General features: G+C 42.5%; 1 non-coding gene and 1 pseudogene across 1 annotated transcript; both read left to right on the top strand.

Annotated features, from left to right (window-relative positions):
* Positions 1–4,989: 4,989 nt before the first annotated feature.
* On the top strand, positions 4,990–5,951 carry LOC116755875 (annotated as a pseudogene).
* Positions 5,952–21,927: 15,976 nt separating this feature from the next.
* Positions 21,928–22,044, top strand: LOC116756183. The gene has a single exon (XR_004350556.1). It is a non-coding gene; the product is annotated as a small nucleolar RNA SNORA69 (small nucleolar RNA).
* Positions 22,045–25,558: the final 3,514 nt, after the last annotated feature.

Genomic DNA, 25,558 nt, shown 5'->3' with positions numbered 1-25,558 from the left:
CATTTCTGTGTCTTTGGTTATGCAGCCCCCTCTGCCCTGGATGATTACCCACTCCCCTTCATTGGGCAGATTGACATTCCTCCATTCCAGTGGTGTGCTGGTGAATATTTAACGACTGCCATCTCCAAGTCAAAAAAAGCCCTGATCTGGAGCATTTGATGATTTCTGTGATATAAACACTCCTAGGATGGCCCATTTCTTTTTTTTTAAACATCTTTATTGGGGTATAATTGCTTTACAATGGTGTGTTAGTTTCTGCTTTATAACAAAGTGAATCAGTTATACATATACATACGTTCCCATATGTCTTCCCTCTTGCGTCTCCCTCCCACCCTCCCTATCCCACCCCTCCAGGCGGTCACAAAGCACCGAGCTGATCTCCCTGTGCCATGCGGCTGCTTCCCACTAGCTATCTACCTTACGTTTGTTAGTGTATATATATCCATGCCTCTCTCTCGCCCTGTCACAGCTCACCCTTCCCCCTCCCCATATCCTCAAGTCCGTTCTCCAGTAGGTCTGTGTCTTTATTCCTGTCTTACCCCTAGGTTCTTCATGACATTTTTTTTCTTAAATTCCATATATATGTGTTAGCATACGATATTTGTCTTTTTCTTTATGACTTACTTCACTCTGTATGACAGACTCTAGGTCTATCCACCTCATTACAAATAGCTCAATTTTGTTTCTTTTTATGGCTGAGTAATATTCCATTGTATATATGTGCCACATCTTCTTTATCCATTCATCCGATGACAGGCACTTAGGTTGTTTCCATCTCCGGGCTGTTGTAAATAGAGCTGCAATGAACATTTTGGTACATGACTCTTTTTCAATTATGTTTTTCTCAGGGTATATGCCCAGTAGTGGGATTGCTGGGTCGTATGGTAGTTCTATTTGTAGTTTTTTAAGGAACCTCCATACTGTTCTCCATAGTGGCTGAACCAATTCACATTCCCACCAGCAGTGCAAGAGTGTTCCCTTTTCTCCACACCCTCTCCAGCATTTATTGTTTCTAGATTTTTTGATGATGGCAGGATGGCCCATTTCAAGCTACCAACAAAGTCACTGAATCGGAGTTGGGAAGAGATGTGCACAATTGCGAGCCAGCGCCAGCACACCACGGACCTTGGCTCACCTCCTCCAGGAGGTCTGGCCCCTGCCTCCTCTGGGCTGCCGCATCAGCGTGGGCATTCTCCCTGGCCTGCACTTCCTTCCTTGTTTGGTAGTTTTCTTTTCACATTCCTGTCTCTGGATCGTGGTTCTTGGCACATTTCTGCCTTCTACGTAGTACAATCGTTTGCTGGATAAAGGAGGGTACCCATTTTCTGGACCCATGCCTGTTCTGGGTCACATTCTGTCCGTGACTACCGTAAGGTCTGGGAGCACGTGTGCAGATGATAGGTTGCTGAAAGGACAGTGACTTAGATGGATGCCAAGTGAGGATTCAGGAAGAACACGGCAGGTTATTTCAAGGGCCCTAATCCAACAAGTTGAAAATCCAGAGGAGAATAGAGACTCCTAAAAACCACTGCATAAGCACAGACTTGGGGTAATGAGGCTTGACTACAGCACAGGAGAAAAGACTTGGCGTCTGAGTGAGTCATGTTCTGACCAGCAGGCTGTTGGACTCTGTTAATGGGATTATGATGTTCAGAGAGAAGGAAGGGAGGGAGGGAGAAAGGAAGCAGGCAGTAAACTTCCTCCAGTGCCTTCAACACAATTGGATCTTGGAGGTGTAATCCCAGAAGGATACAAAGTTTCTAAACTGAGTCAACTCACTTTCCAAACTTTAAATGACTTCAGGGAGTAAAATGGTCCCGAAGAACAGACTGGAATTTAAATGATCTTCTAAGGGCGATGGCCAGTTCTTTGGAGATTGCACCCTGAACACAGGAGACAGGTGGAGGGCAGAGGACTGGCTGGACCCTTCACCTGTCACACATTCCAAACCCTCACCCTGATGTTTCCCACTTGGTATCGCTATTTCTGACATGTGACCGCTTCCCAACTCTTAGGAAGCAGATCCTTCTTGCTCACCATGTCTCTTATAAAGGTAAGCACAGGATTTGATCACACCAAAAGTTTCGTTCGTGCGGCTGCATTTTGGCCGTCAGACTTGATTGTAATGGAATGGAGTTGAAAAGGGGAGGTGGAAAGCCCTTTCACTGATATGATGTTATTCTCACAGAGTCAGATAGACCCATCAAACCTCAAATGTCTCTGAGGTCCTCTGCCCTCACCCCACTTTGTGCTGAGGGGAAAGGTCTTGCCTGGGACCCCGCAGTCCTAACCTTCTTCTCACACAGTTGTCTCTTCTTGATTGAGACTGGTGTGTGGGGTGGTGCTGTTTCTTGTTTTATGGTTAAGAATCCAAAGTCCAGCAACAGTAATGAGCCACGATTCTGGATCTCGTGGTGATGACATGGCGGGAATATCTTCTTCACAGGATCCAGGTTTTGGGGAGAGGTTGGAGGGCTGGCTGACGTAGAGTGAAACCCCAGCCTGGGACTCATTTACTGCCCCAGCACACACATCCACCTAGCAGGGTGGCACGTGAGCCATCCTCAAGCTGGGGGCCGTTCTCAGTGCTGACCAGCCTTTGTAGTCAATTCCTGGCTGGCACATTTGCCCGTGTGAGAGATATATCTGTTTTAAGGCCCTGGGAGAAAAAGGGAGATGGACTCTTGTTTATCTTCATGCTGAAGCCAAGCTATTTCTAGACACTTGGAGGGCTGTCTGTGGAAGAGGGATTAATGTTGCAAAGGAGCAGATTTTGGCTCAATATCAAAGGGGAACTACTTCAAAGTGCAGTGAGCCTTGCCAGGAAGTACAGCACCCCACATCATTCAGGGAGCCAAATGCAGGCCAGAGGACTGTGAGGAATGCAGCGAGGAGCTTTCCACATTGGAAAGGGAGCAGATTGTGAAATAGATCCTAAGGCCTGTTGTCAGTAGCATCAGAGCGATTGTTTGGGTTGATAAGGATGAGGATGATATAATCCCTTGTGTGTGTGACTATTTGCATGGCTATTTCCTCTACTAGATTTTGAGCTCTTTGAGGTTACGGGCTGTGACTATCTTTCCTGTGATCCCAGCGCCTAGAGTTATGCCTGGCTCAGCACAGATGCTCAATAAATATGTCAACCTGAATTGAATTATTGTGGCACTGACTTGGGCACAACTACAGTGCTGAGCACCACCAGAGGAGTGTCTCAGAGCTCCCCAGGCAGGAAGTGCCCCCGTATAATTGAGGCAGGGGCTGGATGACTGAGAGCACTTGAAGAGATGGAGATCTGGGAAGTTCATGAATACTTTCGATACAGAGCAAATAAAACCAAATGCTCAACATCCTCAGTGTCACCTACAGTTTTTCACTGGTCCAGAATAAATCCTAGTTTGGGGAGCTCTTAGAAGTCTGAGGAGAGATTCAAGCTTCCCAGAAAGAAGTCCTGACCGAGCAGGACTCAGGGCTCTGTGAACAGTCTTAGGGAGAAGCCAGTGCCTCTGGTGAGGCAGATGGAGAATGAAGAAAAGAAGGGACATTCAGTCAAACTCTCTTCAACTTGGCCACAGTGCACAAGAGGCTCACTTGAACCCCAAATGTACAAAAGGATCAACTGGAGGTTAAGACCTTGGCACTGTGTCTGGGTTAATTCTCTCCACAGGCAACACCAGGGAAGAGGAACTGCAGGCTCCCACCTCCCCCTAAAAGAAGAGGCTTGATTTCCTTTTTTTTCCTCTTGGTTTTCATTTCTGTCGTCTTGTCTCCTGTGTGCCTTATTCTTTTTCAATGTGTGCTGGATGTTGTATTTGCAAAATTACTTGTAGACATGATTTAGAGACTGGGTGATATTGCCTTCCTTCAAGGTAGATTTATGTTTTGTTTTTTTTTTATTTTTTCCGTACACGGGTTTCTCACTGTTGTGGCCTCTCCCGTTGCGGAGCACAGGCTCCGGACGCGCAGGCTCAGCGGCCATGGCTCACGGGCCCAGCCGCTCCGCGTCACGTGGGATCTTCCCAGACCGGGGCACGAACCCGCGTCCCCTGCATTGGCGGACTCTCAACCACTGTGCCTTCCTTCAAGGTAGATTTATATTTGCTTCTGTTAGGTATTTGGGAGCATCAAAAATTTGGGGCCACCTCAATCCAATTTCAGGGCTTGATTTGAAGCTGAGCTATAGCACTTGTAAATGCATGTTTCTTTCTGATTCACTCATTCCTGTGGTGCTGCCCTTTGGGTTCCCTACCAAAGGGAGGAGGTTTAGTTAGGAGCCCTTCACAGTGGGCCTTGCACTTCAAAACCTGTTCCCACCTCCAGGAGGCTATGCGTAGTGCTTCTTGGCCTCTCAGTGGCCACCTCCAGAAGCTGCAAATGCCCTAGTTGAAACATAGCCTCAAATGCTGGATATACTTCTTTGAATTCCTTTTTTCCCCCAGAGTTATGACCCTATGATTCTATGTTGTATTATTTACCTCACCAGTGCTTTACACAGATATTTTAAATCATTTGCCCAGTTTTCTGTGCTCTAGAGCCTGTGAGCCACAACTGCTGAGCCCGTGTGCCACAACTACTGAAGCCCACGCACCTAAAGCCCATGCTTCGCAACAAGAGGAGCCACTGCAATGAGAAGCCCGCGCACCACAACAAAGAGTAACCCCCACTCGCCGCAACCAGAGGAAGCCTGCGTGCAGCAACAAAGACCCAAGGCAGCCAAAAAAAATTAAAATAAATAAATAAATAAATTTATTTTTAAAAAATCATTTGCCCAGTTTTAAAAATTGTCACCTGCAGATGAGTTAATCCACATTAACTCTTCATTCTTACTGAAAACAAGTTAAATACTGATCTCTACTATATTTTTTCTAGAGCCCCTTAGACATGACAGAATTCATGGAGCTATTCTCCAGTAGCTCAGCAGGGTGAAGATTTTTGCCCTGCTGCCCAGGCACTTTTTGGAGTCAGAGAGTGCTGAGATTGACCTCAGGCACCATGGACAGGTCCAGTCAGACCTCCCCCGTGGTGGGGTTCATTCTCCTGGGCCTCTCAGCCCACCCAAGGCTGGAGAAAACGTTCTTTGTGCTCATCCTGCTCATGTACCTGGTGACCCTGCTGGGCAACGGGGTCCTCATCCTGGTGACCATCCTGGACTCCCTCCTACAGAATCCCATGTACTTCTTCCTGAGGAACCTCTCCTTCCTGGACATCTGCTACACAACCTCCTCAGTCCCTCTCATCCTTGACGGCTTCCTGACCCTCAGGAAAACCGTCTCTTACTCAACATGTTTTGGGCAAATGTTTCTCTCCTTTACCATGGGAGCCACAGAGTGTGTGCTTCTGGGCATGATGGCGTTTGATCACTATATGGCCATCTGCAACCCCCTGAGGTACCCTGAGGTCATGAGCAAGGCTGCCTACGTGCCCATGGCTGCTGGCTCCTGGGCAGCTGGTATCACCAACTCTGTAGTTCAGACATCCCAGGCTGTGAAGCTGCCCTTCTGTGGGATGACAATGTCATCAACCACTTCACCTGTGAGATCCTGGCTGTCCTGAAGTTGGCCTGTGCTGACATCTCCATCAATGTGATCAGCATGGTTGTGGCCAATGTGATCTTCCTGGGCATCCCAGTTCTGTTCATCTTTTTCTCTTGTGTGTTCATCATCGCTACCATCCTGAGGATCCCCTCAGCAGAGGGGAGGAAAAAGGCCTTCTCCACCTGCTCTGCCCACCTCACAGTTGTGCTTATCTTCTATGGGACCATCCTCTTCATGTATGGGAAGTCCGAATCCAAGGACCCCCTGAGGGCAGGCAAGCAGGACCTTGCAGACAAGCTCACCTCCCTCTTCTATGGGGTGGTGACCCCCACGTTCAACCCCATCATCTACAGCCTTAGGAACAATGATGTGCAGGCCGCTGTGAGGGACCTGGTTCATGAGAAACGCCTAACTGAGTGACCGTCACAGATTCTCAGACTGCCAGAGTGCAAGGCCTCCAAACTCCTCCTTGTCCTCGTGGGGGAGTGGTAACCCAGGGAGGTCCTTCGGTTGTCGGTGGCAACAAGAGCCTTTTCATTTCTGGTGCTGCTGATTAGTTTGTTGGCTTCACCCAGAACCATACTATATCATATCGTAGCTTATTTTGCTGCCTAAATCTGAAAGCCTCTGATACAAGAATTTGATGAATACCCATAAAAAAGTTATAAATATAGTCAAAAGAGACAAACAGAAATTTTGGTGGTACTGAGACTTTCGAGTATTTTGTTTTTCTCTGTGTAGAACTGTTACCAAAAGTGGGGTCCAGCTACTTGCTGCTCAAAAGCCAATAAAGAGGCAAAGGTAGTGGAAAGGAAAGATTGCTTTATTTTGGAGGCCGGCAACTGGGGTTGGGGTGGGTGGCAGACTCCTGTTCGAAGGCCGATTCCCCCTCCACTGACAATCAGTGGGCAAGAGCTTTTATAGGCAGAGGGAGGGGCTACATGCCGAAACAGCACAGTCAGCTCTGACAGTAGTCTTGAAATTGGTCATGCGGTGGTCTGATCAGCGTCATCTTGATTGTTTTAAGTGCAGTTAGTCTTCAGTTCCAGGGTCAGTTTGTTGCCATTTCTTTTGAGGCCAGTTCAGGGAACTGTGGCAGCTTATGTCATGGCTACAGCCTAGTCATCATGTAGTTAACTTCTTCCACCTGGTGGGGGCTTTAGTATCTACAAAACAGCTCACAGGATATGGCTCCGAATATCATCTATAGCTCTTGAGCAGGAACTAGAGGCCCTTGACTTTGTTTAATGACTAAACTATTATTTTGTCCTTTGCTTCTGCGTTTTTTCATTTCTCTGATTAAATTTATTTTATTTTTTTTTTTACAAATAAAAGGCAGGTGGAGGACATGGGGGAAGGACCATAGGGTCCTGCTCCATTTCAGAACTATTGCTTCCCCTGTTCTGCTTTGGTCTTATCCCGGAGACCTTGGTTCCCTCTGATAAATTGGAAAATGACAACTGCTTCAACATACAATAGTGCTCGTTAGCACCATGGCAGACATTCCTCTCGTATGTTAGCACTAGACATAGTGAGGCTTATCTTGAACTGCCCTTTGTTTTGATCTGATGGACAGTAAGAATATTGTCATGTACCATGTTCTCCTCTTTGCTGTCACTGCAGGGAAGTCAGAGGCAAGTGTGCCACTCCGCCGCGGCAGAAGTAGAATGCCGCAGGACAGGGGGCCTGCAGCTCCTACACTAGTGTCCATGCAACCCACATGGCTCATGGATGCCAGTTACATCCAGCACACGCTTCATGAATATGCCCACACTGAGATGAAACCCCAGAAAGACTGTGGGAAAGCAAATGCAGAAATGTTCTCAACCCTACAACTAATGAGAGCAGCAGTGATGGTCACCCCTTACCTTCTGTGGCACAGGCAAGATGGGCTGTGAAGCCAGTGCCGCTCCCAGAGCTCTATGTCCATGATTTTCTCCCAAGCTCAAGGAACATATTAAAACAGAAGTGAGATTTACTGTATTATAGTGATGATTTTTAATCCACTTTACATTTTTAAAAGTCAGCGATTGCCAAATTTTGGTCCTTTGAGTTTTGTGAGTATGTAACACATTGTTTCCTCTCTTTCTTTCCTCCCTCTTCCCTCCTGTCCCTTAAACCAGATCCAGGTCCTTGCCTCAGATATGTTTTTGTAGTTGGAAGTACAGTGGAACCATATGGGGGATGGTCCAGAGAACTAAAACAGAATGCCAGAGCTGGCATTCATCAGTTCCCTTCACTTTCTTAAAAGCCTAAGCCCATTAAAGAAACTCATTTAGATGTCCTGAAGTGGAAGGGAAAGATCATCTGTGAGATGAAGGAGGAGAGATTCCTAGAGGCGGGGAGGTGTGGAGGTGTGGAGGTTGGCAGATCCTACTCTGGGTGGGACACATCCCTACACTAAGGCAGTGTCCTAGGGTCTCGGAGAGAGTGGCTGCTTAATGCTCGCACGGAGGACAGCCAACACCAAGCTTTTCGAAGATGTCGGTCTCCCCTCACCAGTGCATGCCTTATTGCCTTAGTGGGGGGTGGCCTCTGTATTTTCCCAGGGTGGTGGGTTCTTTGCTCTCCCCTCAGAAGCCCTTTTTAACATTCACACTCCCTGAACCTTCTCATTTCTTCCTCCACACGCTGCCAAGGCGGCGTCAGCCTCCTCCCCTCATTTAATGTGGACCACTGTCACATCCCAGCTTCATGAACCCAGCGTCCTGCACGTTAGAAGAGCTCCGGCATTCTTGCTGAGTCTTCAGTCCAGAGTCAAGGAGAGCATGTCCACATCAAGACACTGTCCCCATGTAGCCGATATGCCCACACCCTGCTCTCTACTCCAGCACCCTCCAGGTCCACACAGATTCCCCAGGTCCTAGCATCCTTTTGCAGAGTCGCTGTTTCCTCTCAGAGCAGGAACTGTACTGAGGGGAGTCCAGGCTTTATCTCGAGAAGAGTATCTGCCTCAGATGAGATCCCTGCACGGTCTCCAGGCAAGCAGAGGCTGCTCTGTGGCAGCACCAGGGAGGGGACTCAGGGGCTGATTCTGTGGGTCTGGAGGATTCAGAGGAATCTGAGGGCTCTAGATTCTCAGGAGCATCCACCCAGATACCCTGATCCCAGGATGCAGGGTCCCACTTTCCCTGTCAAGGCCCCAACTTTAGCATTGGAAACGTGGCAAGGCTGCACAGTCTCCTTTGTAGCTCTGCCATTTTTACAGTCAAGTCCTAGCCCTGCCTTGTAGCACAATCTGCCTTGTGGGTGCAGGAGATGAGAATCTCTTTAAAAATTGCCATGGATGCCTTCTGGCTTTCATAGCACGCTCTGTGTTTACACTTAGCTTACCTGAGCCTATTTTTCTTCAAGTCTTCTTTTTTTTTTTTTTTTTTAGTTTAAAACATTTTAATTATTATTTCTTTCTTGGAGTATAATTACTTTACAATGGTGTGTTAGTTTCTGCTTTATAACAGAGTGAATCAGTTATACATATGTTCCCATATCTCTTGCGTCTCCCTCCCTTCCACCCTCCCTGTCCCACCCCTCCAGGCAGTCACAAAGTACCGAGCTGATCTCCCTGTGCTATGCGGCTGCTTCCCACTAGCTATCTACCTTACGTTTGGTAGTGTATATATGTCCATGCCTTTCTCTAGCTTTGTTTTATAAGGTAGTTAACAAAAGAGGGTCAATTTTACCACCCTTAAAAATACCTCATATTTTCAAAGTACTAGAGCTACTGAATAACTCATGCATCCCCTTCAACCTGTAAAACATTTCAGCCCCGTGCAGGTGAATGTCTGAATGAGTATGATGCTACAACAGGCCAGGGGTTATTGCCGCTTCACTTACCAACAGAAACGGGGTCCTTGTTGCCGTCTGAGTGGTGAGGGCATGTCTTCTGGGGCTACTCCTGGTAGCAGTTGTCTTGGTTGTGTTCCCCCCAAAGCAGAGCCTGAGGCAAGGACTTGGGAGCAGACAGTTTATTTTGGAGGTGATCTCAGGAAGCTGGCATGAGGGAACAGGAGGAGTGAGATGTGAAAGGAGGAAAAGCCAATATAAGGGTGCATTATTAAGGTGGCTGCTGTGTGCTACAGGGGATCAGTTCTGCTGGAGGGACGCAAAGAGCATGAAGAATTCCTCTCAGAATTGTCTGCGTGAAGGATGGGAGGCTGGTGACTTTATCCCCAGCTACCTTCCCCTACTGGTTGATAGTTCCTCCAAGGTTGTGACAGTTGTGTATTGACATGTAGCAAATCACCACAATTTAGCAGCTTAAATCAATGCCCATTTATTAGCTCACAGTTCTGTGTGTCAGAAATCCAGCATGGCATGACTCGGTTCTTAGGGTATCAAATGGCTGAAATCAAAGTGTCAGCTGGAGTAAGTTCTCATCTGGAGGCTCTGAGGAAAAGTCCACTTTCAAGCTCATTTATGTTGCAAAGTTCAGTTTTTTGCAGCTACAGTCCTGAGGTCCCCATTTCCTTGCTACGTGGCTCCTTCCATCTTCATGTCAGTAATGGTGCATCAAATCCTTTCAGTGCTTTGAACTCTGACTTCCATTTCTGTCACTAGCTAAAGAAAAACTCTCTGCTTTTAAAGGATTCATGATTAGGTCAGGCCCACCTGGATAATCTCCCTATGTTAAGGCCAACTATGTCATGTAGTATAACCCAATCATGGGAGTAAAAGCCGTCATTTTTACAGTCCTGGGGATTATGCAGGGTGTGCACACCAGGGGGAGAGAAAACTTGGGGGCAGCTTAGAATCCTGCCTACCACAGTTGTAACCCCTGTTCTTCTGGACTACACACAGGTGGCTTCCATAGCATTGGAGAAGGCCTGGGGCAGAGAAGCAGAACGATGGATGGTGTTTGAGGTGGGATACTGTTAGCTCAAGGTGAGTCTAACGTGCACAAACTGTCCACCTGAAATCATAGGTGGACTGAGAGATTGGGAAGTGAGATACCGTAGCATTTGCTAATTATGGATAGATCTGTTGAGCCAAGCTCATGTCACATCTTAGAGATGTCATAGAGCCTGCCCTATCCACATTTCCTGTAAAGGGATCTGTTCCAGCTTCAGCCCAGTGACACTACCAGTTATCTTGCAGCCGCAGTTCATTGGACCAGAGCAACTGATCCAAGAGGAGATAACCTATAAATCTGAGGGTAATATACCTGACTGAAGCAAAAGAACGAACTGGGCTAATTAGATTGATCTTTGGGGAACTTGGAATTGGGAAACAGGGAGACTACATCAGTTTAGTGAGACTCAAATCAGAAAGGGCCCACCAGAGATTCCTTGAGGTAAGGTTGATGTTATAGCAGTGGGGTGGGATGAAAAAGCTCTGAGTTAGCAGATGAAGCCCATGTAGAAAGTGTCAGGACTTCCCTGGTGGTCCATTGGTTGAGACTCTGCGCTCCCAATGCAGGGGCCCGGGTTCGATCCCTGGTCAGGGAGTGAGGTCTCGCATGCACTAAAGAGCCCACATGCTGGAACTAAGACCCAACGCAGCCAAATTAATTTAAAAAAAGAAAGCGTCTGTCTCATTAATAGAGGAGATTCAGAAGGTGAACCTTTGAATTCTGTTTCTGGGATTCCTGGAGCTGCCTGCTATCAAGAATACTCTCCATCTCTACAATCCTTTCACTTTTCCCTGTTAAGAATCTTATTCTTTGATTTGTATGATTCCATAATTGCCCCAAATGCATCTTTATTTAGAACCACCACAGCAATAAAAATTTCCCTGAGCTAGCCTGAGTGGGTCTTGGTTTCTTATAACTAAAAGAGCAAAACTAAGCTAGATCAGGATGAGAGTTATTGAGAGCCAGTTGCCCACAACCAGTCCTGGCCCTAGTTTAGAAACCAGCAGGCTTCTTGGGGAACCCTAGTGGGGAAACCAGGGCTGACCTGTTTGGTCCCAATTAATGCTGGTTCAGTGTGCCCTTGAGAGTTAACTTAGAGTTAACTTTTTTTCCCTATATTTTGGCCATGCCGCGTGGCATGCGGGATCTTAGTTCCCCAACCAGGGATCGAACCCGTGCCCCCTGCAGTAGAAGCATGGTGTCTTAATCACTGGACTGCCAGGGAATTCCCTGAGGACCCTGAATATTATAAAGAGGAGATCCTAGGTATTACAAGGAGGAGGAGGAGGAGGAGGAGAGAATGGGGGGATCCATTAACCATCCCAAGTAAATTACTACAACAGCTGCTTCTGTCACACTCTCAGTGTGGCAGGTGGCTGTTCAAAGAAGGTAGATATGAGGCAGGTTTGGCCTCTGTCAGACCACAGAGGCCACCGTAGACTAGGTTGATTCATTTGCTCTTCTTTGTTCCAGTAGAGGAAGTCCCATCCCAGACTACACAGCCAAGAGTACCCTGCCTTTTAGTTCTGCACTGTGTAGTAGTGCAATGACCTTGGCAAGCTCCTTTTCCTATCTGGGCTTCAGTTGTTTTATCTATAAACTGGGAGATATTGCCGTGACTCTGATACGAGAAAACATAAACTCTAGTTTCAAGCATGTTCAGAGAGAAAGAATGTCCAATGCTGTTTGTGCAAAAACAAATGGGCACCTTTTACACAACCAGTCTAGATCAGAAAGGCCTGGGCATGTCTGAAGGCAGAAGGGAATAAAGGCAGATGATGATATAAATGGAGGGAGCAACCTTGGGAGCAGTTGACACAGGTCAGGATAGGAACAGGGGGTGTGTAAATAGAAAAATGGAGGTTCTATGGCTCTCCTCACCCCGAAGATGTTTACTTCTGGAGAATTATTGGTTTGGATGGCCCAGTCATAAATAAACTCTAAACAAATCTATCCCACTTCTGTAGAGCTCCTGTTAGTGCAGGGTGCTGAAAGAAAGCTGGGAAGAATCCATCTCAGTTCCTGCCCTCAAAGGGCTGGAAAGAGGGACAGACACACAAGCACATCCCCGAATAACCAGCACACGGCAGGCAGCCTGTCAGATGTCCTTGTAATCGGCAGAGTGAAAAAAGAATGCAGCGAAAAAGAAGTTAACTCCTCTTAGGCATACATGAGTACAACCAGAGAAAAATGCAACTAGAAACTGATCTTCAGGAAGGCTTCAAGGAAGAAAGAGTATTTGAACTGGCATGAGATTAGTGTCCTTAGAAGAGGCAACAGAGAGCTCTCTTTCTTTCTGCCATGTGAGGACATGGCAAGAAGATGTCTGCAAGCCAAGAAGAGAGCTCTTACCAAAACCTGAAAATGTTGGCACCCTGATCTCAATATTCCAGCTCCAAAACAGAGAGAAAATAAATTTATGTTGTTCAAGTTTAAAAAAAGAAAAAAAAGAGTATTTGAACTGGACTTTGAAGGATGGGAAGAACCACAGCAAGTGCTTCATAAACGTCCACCTCACTCTGGGTGATCAGCATCTGATGTTTCATCGGCTCTGGGGCAATGAGGAGGCCTCAGATGAATCACTGCCAAAAGCAGTCTATGGGCTATTAAGCACCTTGTTCTGTGTCCACTTGTGTAAGCCTGGGATGGTGAGAACCTCCAGCATGACCCATCAGGTCAAAGGATGAGGCGCCCCCATACACAATCTGTTTGCATGAGGCCTGCCTTATTTTATTGCCCTCTGTCTCACTTATAATACATGGTACACTCAAAACAATATTTTAACTGATTATAAAACAGTAAATCACATGGCTTATATTACTTAATGTTAGTAAAGAGCAAGAAAATAGAAAAACTCAGTTTTTGGTTTTCTGAATATATAGAAGTATTTTAAAAAGCATTTTAAAGTATTTTTTAAAGTTTTAAAAAGTATTTTATAAAGTATTATTATTTTTTTCTTTGCCCGCGCCGTGTGGCATGCAGCATGTGGGATGTGGGATCTTAGTTTCCTGACCAGGGATCAAACCCGTGTCCCCTGCATTGGGAGCGTGGAGTCTTATCCGCTGGACCACCAGGGAAGTCCCTTTATAAAGTATTTTTAAATTTTTATTTAATTGAGCCTAACCAAAATGTCACATTTTATTATTATTAATGCTATGACAGCTATTTCAATACAAGTAAGAAATATAGTACAATCTTAGATATAGTTAGCATTGTTTTTATGTCCTAAGAGAAATGAGTATATGATTATAAGATGAAACAGGAAGAAAAGCCATAGAAGTTGACCAAAAAAATGTTTGCAGGTACCTTTTAAATCTTTTAGAGCAGAAGCAAGAAGAACTACAGACCTGCAGCCTGTGGAACAAAAACCACATTCACAGAAAGATAGAAAAGGCAGAGGGCTATGTACCAGATGAAGGAACAAGATAAAACCCCAGAAAAACAAGTAAATGAAGTGGAGATAGGCAACCTTCCAGAAAAAGAATTCAGAATAATGATAGTAAAGATGATCCAGGACCCCGGAAAAAGAATGGAGGCAAAGATCGAGAAGATGCAAGAAATGTTTAATAAATACCAGAAGAAGTAAAGAACAAACACCTAGAAGAATTAAAGAACAAACAAACAGAGATGAACAATACAATAACTGAAATGAAAAATACACTAGAAGTAATCAATAGCAGAATAACTGAAGCAGAAGAACGGATAAGTGACCTGGAAGACAGAATGGTGGAATTCACTGCTGCAGAACAGAAAAAAGAATGAAAAGAAGTGAAGCCAGCGTAAGAGACATCTGGGACAACATTAAACGCAACAACATTCGCATTATAGGGGTCCCAGAAGGAGAAGAGAGAGAGAAAGGACCCAAGAAAATATTTGAAGAGATTATAGTCGAAAACTTCCCTAACATGGGAAAGGAAATATCCACCCAAGTCCAAGAAATACAGAGAGTCCCAGGTGGGATAAACCCAAGGAGAAACGCGCCGAGACACATAGTAATCAAATTGACAAAAATTAAAGACAAAAATTATTGAAAGCAGCAAGGGAAAAACGACAAATAACATACAAGGGAACTCCCATAAGGTTAACAGGTGATTTCTCAGCAGAAACTCTACAAGCCAGAATGGAGTGGCATGATATATTTAAAGTGATGAAAGGGAAGAACATACAACCAAGATTACTCTACCTGGCAAGGATCTCATTCAGATTCGATGGAGAAATCAAAAACTTTCCAGACAAGCAAAAGCTAAGAGAATTTGGCACCACCAAACCAGTGCTACAACAAATGCTAAAGGATCTTCTCTAAGTGGGAAACAGAAGAGGAAAAAAGGACCTACAAAAACAAACCCATAACAATTAAGAAAATGGTCATAGGAACATACATATCAATAATTACATTAAATGTGAATGGATTAAATGCTCCAACCAAATGACACAGGCTTGCTGAATGGACACAAAAATGAGACCCATATATATGCTGTCTACAAGAGACCCACTTCAGACCTAGAGACACATAGAGACTGAAAGTGAGGGGATGGAAAAAGATACTCCATGCAAATGGAAATCAAAAGAAAGCTGGAGTAGCAATACTCAGATAAAATAGACTTTAAAATAAATAATGTTACAAGAGATAAGGAAGGACAATACATAATGATCAAGGGATCAATCCAAGAAGAAGATATAACAATTATAAATATATATGCACCCAACATAGGAGCACCTCAATACATAAGGCAACTGTTAACAGCTATAAAAGAGGAAATAGACAGTAACACAATAATAGTGGGGGACTTTAACACCTCACACCAATGGACAGATCATCCAAACAGAAAATTAATAAGGTAACACAAGCTTTAAATGACACAATAGACCAGATAGATTTAATTGATATTTATAGGACATTCCATCCAAAAACAGCAGATTACACTTTCTTCTCAAGTGTGCACAGAACATTCTCCAGGATAGATCACATCTTGGGTCACAAATCAAGCCTCAGTAAATTTAAGAAAATTGAAATCATATCAAGCATCTTTTCTGAGCACAGTGCTATCAGATTAGAAATCAATTACAGGGGAAAAAAAGGAAAAAACACAAACACATGGAGGCTAAACAATACGTTACTAGATAACCAAGAGCTCACTGAAGAAATCAAAGAGGAAATAAGAAAATACGTTGAGACAAATGACAGTGAAAACACGACGATCCAAAACCTATGGGATGCAGCAAAGCAGTTCTAAGTGGGAAGTTTATAGCAATACAAGACTATCTCAAGAAATAAGAAAAATCTCAAATAAACAATCTAACCTTACACCTAAAGGAACTAGAGAAAGAAGAACAAACAAAACCTAAAGTTAGTAGAAGAAAAGAAATCATAAAGATCAGAGCAGAAATAAATGAAATAGAAACAAAGGAAACAGTAGCAGAGATCAATAAAACTAAAAGCTGGTTCTTTGAGAAGATAAGCAAAATTGATAAACCATTAGCCAGACTCATCAAGAAAAAGAGGGAGAGGACTCAAATCAATACAATTAGAAATGAAAAAGGAGAAATTACAACAGACACCACAGAAATACAAAGTATCCTAAGAGATTACTACAAGTATCTCTATGCCAATAAAATGGACAACCTGGAAGAAAGGGACAAATTCTTAGAAAGGTATAATGTTCCAAGACTGAACAAGGAAGAGCTAGAAAATATGAACAGACAAATCACAAGTAATGAAATTGAAACTGTGATTAAAAATCTTCCAACAAACAAAAGTCCAGGACCAGATGGCTTCACAGGTGAATTCTATCAAACATTTAGAGAAGAGCTAACACCCATCCTTCTTAAACTCTTCTAAAAAATTGCAGAGAAAGGAACACTCCCAAACTCATTCTATGAGGCCACCATCACCCTGATACCAAAACCAGACAAAGATACTGCAAAAAAACAAAATTACAGACCAATATCACTTCTGAATACAGATGCAAAAATCCTCAACAAAATACTAGCAAACAGAATCCAACAACACATTAAAAGGATCATACACCATGATCAAGTGGGATTTATCCTAGGGACGCAAGGATTCTTCAATATATGCAAATCAATCAGTGTGATACACCATATTAACAAACTGAAGAATAAAAACCATATGATCATCTCAATAGATGTAGAAAAAAGCTTTTGACAAAATTCCACACCCGTTTATGATAAAAACTCTCCAGAAAGTGGGCATAGAGGGAACCTACCTCAACTTAATAAAGGCCATATATGACAAACCCACAGCAAACATCATTCTCAATGGTGAAAGACTGAAAACATTTCCTCTAACATTAGGAACAAGGCAAGGATATCCACTCTTGCCACTATTACTAAGCATAGTTTTGGAAGTCCTAGCCATGGCAATCAGAGAAGAAAAAGAAATAAAAGGAATGCAAATTGGAAAAGAAGAAGTAAAGCTGTCACTGTTTACAGATGACATGATACTATACATAGAGAATCCTAAAGATACCACCAGAAAACTACTAGAGCTAATCAATGAATTTGGTAAAGTTTCAGGATACAAAATTAATGCACATAACTAGTAAGAACCTGATATATAAAAATAAATAAAATATATTAAAAATAAATAAAATAAAATTTAATGCACAGAAATCTTTTGCATTTGTATACACTAATGATGAAAAATCTGAAAGAGAAATTAAGGAAACACTCCCATTTGCCATTGCAACAAAAAGAATAAAATACCTAGGAGTAAACCTACCTAGGGAGACAAAAGACCTGGATGCAGAAAACTGTAAGACACTGATGAAAGAAATTAAAGATGATACCAACAGATGGAGAAATATACCATGTTCTTGGATTGGAAGAATCAATATTGTGAAAATGACTCTACTACCCAAAGCAATCTACAGATTCAATGCAATCCCTATCAAATTACCAATGGCATTTTTTACAGAACTAGAATAAAAAATCTTAAAATTCGTTTGGAGACACAAAAGATCCCAAATAGCCAAAGCAGTCTTGAGGGAAAAAAATGGATCTGGAGCAATCAGACTCCCTGACTTCAGACTATACTACAAAGCTACAGTAATCAAGACAGTATGGTACTGGCACAAAAACAGAAATACAGATCAATGGAACAGGATAGAAAGCCCAGAGATAAACCCACGCACCTGTGGTCAACTAATCTATGACAAAGGAGGCAAGGATATACAATGGAGAAAAGACAGTCTCTTCAGTAAGTGGTGCTGAGAAAACTGGACAGCTACATGTAAAAGAATGAGATTAGAATACTCCCTAACACCATACACAAAAATAAACTCAAAATGGATTAGAGACCTAAATGTAAGACTGGACACTATAAAACTCTTAGAGGAAAACATAGGAAGTACACTCTTTCACATAAATCACAGGAAGATCTTTTTCGATCCACCTCCTAGAGTAATGGAAATAAAAACAAAAATAAATAAATGAGACCTAATGAAACTTAAAAGCTTTTGCACAGCAAAGGAAACCATAAGACGAATAGACACCCCTCAGAATGGGAGAAAGTATTTGCAAATGAATCAACAGAGAATGGATTAATCTCCAAAATATATAAACAGCTCATGCAGCTCAATATTGAATAAACAAACAACCCAATCAAAAAATGGGCAGAAGACCTAAATAAACATTTCTCCAAAGAAGAAATACAGATGGCCAAGAAGCACATGAAAAGCTGCTCAGCATCACTAATCATTAGAGAAATGCAAATTAAAACTAAAATGAGGTATCACCTCACACTAGTTAGAATGGGCATCATGGGAAAATCTACAAACAACAAATGCTGGAGAGGGTGTGGAGAAAAGGGAACCCTCTTGCACTGTTGGTGGGAATGTAAACTGATACAGCCACTATGGAGGACAGTATGGAGGTTCCTTAAAAAACTAAAAATAGAATTACCGTATGACCCAGCAATCCCACTTCTGGTCATATACCCAGAGAAAACCAGAATTCAAAAAGACACATGCACCCTAATGTTCATTGCAGCACTATTTACAATAGCCAGGTCATGGAAGCAACCTAAGTGCCCATCGACAGACAAATGGTTAAAGAAGTAGTGGTACATATATACAATGGAATATTACACAGCCAATAAAAGGAACAAATTGGATCATTTGTAGATACATGGACGGATGTAGAGACTGTCATACAGAGTGAAGTAAGTCAGAAAGAGAAAAACAAATATCATATACTAATGCATATACGTGGAATCTAGAAAAATGGTACAGATGAACCAGTTTGCAGGGCAGAAATAGAGACACAGATGTAGAGAACAAATGTATAGACACCAAGGGGGGAAAGGGGCGGGGTTGGTGGTGGTGTGATTAATTGGGAGATTGAAATTGATGTATATACACTAATATGCATAAAATGGATAGGTAATAAGAACCTGCTGTATAAAAAAAATAAAATAGGGCTTCCCTGGTGGCACGGTGGTTGAGAGTCTGCCTGCCAATGCAGGGGACACGGGTTCGTGCCCCGGTCCGCGAAGATCCCACATGCCGCGGAGCGGCTGGGCCCGTGAGCTATGGCCGCTGAGCCTGCGTGTCCAGAGCCTGTGCTCCGCAACGGGAGAGGCCACAACAGTGAAAGGCCCATGTACCGCAAAAAAAAAAAATAAATAAATAATAAAATAAATCTTTTATTTTCAACACTTGGAATCCAGCTGTTATTAAATTCTGTGAAAAATCAACTTTGCTTTCCCATACACACTAATTTTCAAAAAAGGGATAGTAGACATGAAAACTATATAAAGTCTACATATTTGGAACCTATTTGAGTTGAAAAAAATAGAAGTTTGGAATCCATGTTACCTACTAATGTAATTGTACCATCTACAATATCTGTAAAAATTATCTTATTGAAAAATTATCAAAAATTTCTTATTGAAAAAGGATACCATTGAAAATGGTATCTCTTTTAAGAATGATGTATGTATGTGTGTGCATGTATATGTCTCTGTGTGAAGTTTTATTACATAACTGGAATGGAGAAAGATTAATAACAGTGCCTTGATTTATGGCTGCCCCATTTAAGCTTTCTCCCACAGTTTACTAACATAACTCAGTTATTTCCTTCACACAGACCTTTATTCCAATCAGTCATTCCCCACGTTTTTTGACTTCCTACTGTAAAAAGAATACATGAACAAAACAAAATCTTTAGCAACCACATCTGATGAAACAGTGTCCAAAAATGCTTTCAAATAGTTTCTTTCTACAAAAACAGCCCATGGCATCACAATGCATATTAATCACTATTAAAACTGAGGAAAAGATTTTAAATTGCCCTTTTAAAAAAAGATTTTTTAGTGAATTTTTAAATTGAGGTACAGTTGATTTATAATATTATATAATTTTCAGGTGTAAAACATAGTAATTCACAATTTTTAAAGGTTATACTCCATTTATAGTTATTATAAAATATTGGCCATATTCCCTGTACTGTACAATATATCTTCATAGCTTATTTTATACATAGTAGTTGTACCTCTTAGTCCCCTACCTCTATCTTGCTCCTCCCCTTCCCTCTCCCCACTGGTAACCACTAGTTTGTTCTCTATATCTGTGTGTCTGTTTCTTTTTTGCTTTATTTACTAGTTTGTTTTATTTTTTAAATTCTGCATATAACATACAGTATTTATCTTTCTCTGTCTGACGTATTTCACTGAGCATAATACCCTCCAAGTTCATCCATGTTGTTGCAGATGGCAGAATTTCATTCTTTTTTATGGCTGAGTAGTATTCCATTGTATATATATACCACATCTTCTTTATCCATTCATTCGTTTGTTTGTTTGTTTTTTGAAATACAGTTGATTTACAGTGTTGTGCCAGTCTCTGCTGTACAGCAACATTCATCTGTTGGTGGACACTTAGGTTGCTTCCATATCTTGGCTATTGTAAATAATGCTTCTGTGAACATTGGGGTGCATATATCTTTTCGAATTAGTGTTTTCATTTTCTTCAGATGTATACCCAGGAGTGGAATTGCTAGATTATATGATAGTTCTGTTTTTAATTTTTTAGGGAACCTCCATACTATTTTCCACAGTGGCTGCACCAGTTTATGTCCCTACCAACAGTGTACAAGGGTCGCTTTTCTTCACATTCTCACTGACATTTATGATTTGTGATCTTTTTGATGATAGCCATTCTGACAAGTGTGAAGTGATATCTCATTGTGGTTTTGATTTGCAGTTCTCCAATGATTAGTGATGTTGAGCATCTTTTCACGTGCCTGTTGGCCATCTTAATGTCTTCTTTGGAAAAATGACTATTCAGGTCTTCTGCTCATTTTTTAATCTTGGTTTGTTTGGTTTATTTTTTTTGATGTTGAGTTGTATGAGATGCGTATATTTTTTGGGTATTAATCCCTTATCAATCATATTATTTGCAAATATTTTCTCCCATTCAATAGGTTGTCTTTTCATTCTGTCAGTGGTTTCCTTTGCTGTGCAAAAGCTTTTAAGTTTAACTAGGTCCCATTTGTTTAGTTTTGCTTTTGTTTCCTTTGCTTTAGGAGACAGATCCAAGAATATATTGCTACAACTTATATCAAAGGATGTTCTGCTTCTGTTTTGTTCTAGGAGTTTTATGGTTTCCAGTCTTACATTTAGGTTTTTAATCCATTTTGAGTTTATTTTTGTATATAGTGTGAGAAAATGTTCTAATTTCATTATTTTAATGTAGCTGTGCAGTTTTCCCAGTACCACTATTGAATACACCATCTTCTCCCATTGTATATTCTCGCCTCCTTTGTCATAGATTAATTGACCATAAATGCATGAGTTTATTTCTAGGCTCTGAATTCTGTTCCATTAATCTGTGTGTCTGTTTTCGTTCCAGTACCCTGCTGTTTTAATTACTGTAGCTTTGTAGTATAGTCTGAAGTCAGGGAGTGTGATACTTCCAGCTCTCTTCTTTCTCAAGATTGTTTTGGCTATTCAGGGTCTTTTGTGTTTCCATGCAAATTTTAAAATTATTTGTTCTAGTTCTGTGAAGAATGCCACTGGTATTTTGATAAGGATTGCACTGAATTTGTAGATTCAATTCAAAACATTTCCTTTAATATCAGGAACAAGACAAGGATGCTCACTCTTGCCACTTTTTTTCAACATAGTATTGGAAGTCCTAGCCACAGCAACCAGATAAGAAAAAGAAATAAAAGGAATCCAAATTGGAAGGGAAGAATAAAACTGGGAAGAATGATACTATACATAAAAAATCCTAAAGACACTACCAAAAAACTACTAGAGCTCATCGGTGAATTCAGTAAAGTTGCATGATATAAAATTAATGTACAGAAATCTGTTGCATTTCTATACACTAACAATGAACTATCAGAAAGAGAAATTAAGGAAACAGTTCCACTTATGATCACATCAAAAAGAATAAAATACCTAGGAATAAACTTGCCTACGGAAGTAAAAGACCTGTATTCAGAAAACTATAAGACACTGATGAAAGAAATTGAAGGTGACACAAACAGATGGAAAGATATACTATGTTCATGGATTAGAATTAATTTTGTTAAAATAACCATACTACTGACATTATCCTGCTGAAAGAAAATCTGTGTTGATCGTTTTTGATTTTGCCTTTATGGGGGTAAACTCATAACAGATTGACATTAAAAAATCTGAGAAAAAACACCCATACTACCTGAGACAATCTACAATTCAATATATTGCCCTTTAAAAAAGAAACCGTACATTTGTACAACCCTTGGCTAAGTAATCTGAGGATATTTTTTTTTTTTTTTTTTTTTTTTTTTGTTTGTTTTTGCGGTACGCGGGCCTCTCACTGCTGTGACCTCTCCCGCTGCGAAGCAACAGGCTCCGGACGCGCAGGCTCAGCGGCCGTGGCTCACGGGCGCGGCTGCTCCGTGGCACGTGGGATCCTCCCGGACCGGGGCACGAACCCGCATCCCCTGCATCGGCAGGCGGACTCTCAACCACTGCGCCACCAGGGAAGCCCCTCTGAGGATATTTTAATCCAGCTCTGATTAGTTGAAGAATACAACAAGACCACTATCATGAGCACATCAGTTTTAGCTGTCAGAATAAGGTGTCTCTGATAAGAGGCCATTGTCGTCACCTGTTTTTCTTTGCCCAGCCAGCTCTAGCCCCCTTCTTCCAGTTACATAAACATTGTTATAGAAAGGCCAACCATCATATTCCATCCTTCATTCTAGATTCATCATCAGTCTTGTTTGCACTCACAATCCCAGCTCTACCTTTTCTTCAGCTCTACTTCACAATCAATGGGTGTGGTCCCTGTTCCTGGGTTCCACATTCAATGCAGAATCCACATAGTTCACAACACAGTCATAGGTTCATTCATCTTTTCCTTTGGTCGTTCCCATTCGGTAAGCTCTCCTCTTGTACTAATACTTTGTCTGAATTTATCACTTACACTGTGAAGTTTTAGAAATACGTGCTGGGAAGAGCATCCAAGTTCCTTATACTATTCTTGAGTTAACCAAAATACTTGGTTTCTAGTGTTGTTGGAGATCAGTTATTGCCCAATACAACCAATATCCTCCCACACATCTTTTAGTACTGCTTTTGCTACATTCCATAAGTTTTGGTGTATTGTGTTTTGCTTTTGTTTGTCTTGAGGTATTTTCTAATTTCCTTTTTTATTTTTTCTTTGACCCAGTGGTTGTTCATGAGTGTGTTGTTTTATTTCCACATATTTGAATTTTCCAGTTTTATTTCTGCTATTGATTTCTAGTTTTGATTGCAGTCAGAAAAGATGCTTGGCATAATTTCATTCTTCTTAAATTTGTTAAGACTTGTTTTGTGACCTAAGATGTGATCTATTCTGGAGAAACTTCCAGGTATACCTGAAAAGAATGTATATTTTGCTGCTCTTAGGTGGAAGTACTGTATTGATAAAAGTTATGGAGGCTGAGAAGTCCCACAGTCTGCTATCTGCATGCTAGAGAACCAGGGAAGCCGAGGTATAATTCACTCAGAGTCTGAAGGCCCGAGAACAAGGAGCTGTGGTGTCTGAGTAAAGAAGTTGATGTTCCAACTTAAGAAGAGCAATACTTGACTTTTAACTCACCTTTCTCAATACAGAGGGTGAGTGCCCTGAAGACTGAGCCAGTGTGCTACTCCTCTACATGTGGATGCCTCCCACCCCATCCTGAAAAATTATTGTCCGCAGAGACAGTCTCTCATGGAGTGCCTCAGGGCTCTGTATCCATTCCTGTCCTGTGTTGTGCTCCTGTCAGAGACTCAGATGAGGAATTGAGCATGCACAGAGGACAGGAAGCTGAAAGGACAGTAACGTACTAGAGGCACAGTGAGGATCCAGAAGGAACACAGCATGTTGCTTCAAGGAGCCTAACCACTCTACGGATGAGTAGTCATCCTGAAATCAAACTCTAACTCTCCTCCCAAAACCACTGCAAAGTCCAGCCTGGGGATGATGGAGCTGCTGCTGCAGCTGAGGGAAAAGGATCTGGGGGCTGAGTGAGCTACAGGATGACTGACCAGAAGGCCCTGGGCTCTGGGTGATGTCTTCATAGGAATACGTTGACCAAAGAAAGGAGAGGAGGACGTGGAAAGGACGGAGGGAGGCAGCAAGAAGAAAACCTCCTCCAGGGCCTTCAGTATAAATTATTTGGGGATATTATCCCAGAACAGTACACAGTTTTGTTTTGTTTTTTTAACAAATTTATTTATTTTTGGCTGTGTTGGGTCTTCGTTGCTGCGCGCAGGCTTTCTCTAGTTGTGCTGAGCTGGGGCTACTCTTCGTTGCAGTGTGCGGGCTTCTCATTGAGGTAGCTTCTCTTGCAGAGCACAGGCTCTAGGTGCATGGGCTTTAGTAGTTGTAGCACACGGCTCAGTAGTTGTGGCTTGCAGGCTGTAGAGCGCAGGCTCAGTAGTTGTGGCACACGGGCTTGGTTGCTCCGTGACATGTGGGATCTTCCTGGACTAGGGCTCGAACCTGTGTCCCTTGCATTGGCAAGCAGATTCTTAACCACTGCACCACCAGGGAAGTCCCAATACACAGTTTCTAAACTGAGTACAACTCACTTTCCAAACTTTAAATGACTTTAGGGACAAAACTGGTCCCAAAAAGGAAACTGAGACTCAAATTACCTTCTATAGGCAATGGCAAGTTCTTTGGAGATCATTCCTGGAGCACCAAGGCAAGTGGAGTGGGGAGACCTGGACCTTCATCCATCACAGGGACTGACAATCTCCCCCCCTTCCTGCTTTAGACCCAGTGTGGCTATTTCTGATACGTGGCCTGTTCCCAACCCTTAGAAGAGTGATCACTCTTTCACATCATGTTTCTGATAAAGGCAAGTGAAGGTTTTGGTAAAAGGACTCTGAGATAATCATTAGCACAAGCTCATTTCTAAGAATAGGTCTGATTGTTCAGTGGAATAGGGCTCAAAATGGGGGAAAAGAGGTGATTTCAGTGGTATGGCAAGTGCTGAATGCAGCACAGCCCCTCATGGTGGGACATAATACCCTGAAAGACATCTCAAAATTATTTAGGAATTGTGCACAGTTCCTCTCAACTGTATGACATTTTTTTGGGACGCTATAAGAGTAGCAACGTTGATTCTCTATCATCTTATTGCCAAAACCAACTTATTTCTGAATACCTGGAGGGCATGGGGGAAGAACTAACTTTGTTTGAGGACTGCAGAAGGCAGAGCCGGGTGGAATTTGCAGGGAGGCAGAATTTCCTGTCTATAGGATTGATACTTTAAAATGTAATAAACCTCCTCAGCAACCAGAGAGCCTGCTTTACTCAAGTATTCCAGCTGAGGCCAGAGGACCATGGTCAAGGAAGTAATGGGCCTGCATGCTTTGGGGGTGGGGGTGCAGTGGTTGGCCTGGGTTGACCCTCAGGCCTCTCCCATGCCTGGATCTACAGTTTTCTGTCAGCATAAAGAAAGCCAGAACTGAAGGATGGCCAACAAGGTGTGTTTTAGGAAGCCCTGAATAAGCAGGTGGCATCCACCCCATGACTGTTTCTATGACTATTTTTGCACGTCTGCTGAAAGAAAATATCTTGGAAAATCTTTCCAAACTTGAATTACTTCCAAATCAATTAATTGGGCTTAAGTGATGCCAAAGGGAAGCATTCTTTATTCTTAGGAAGGGGGAGGTTGGAACCATGAT

Source organism: Phocoena sinus, chromosome 6 (assembly GCF_008692025.1).
Source record: "Phocoena sinus isolate mPhoSin1 chromosome 6, mPhoSin1.pri, whole genome shotgun sequence".
Taxonomy (NCBI): domain Eukaryota; kingdom Metazoa; phylum Chordata; class Mammalia; order Artiodactyla; family Phocoenidae; genus Phocoena; species Phocoena sinus.
This window is presented reverse-complemented; position numbering and strand designations above follow the sequence as displayed.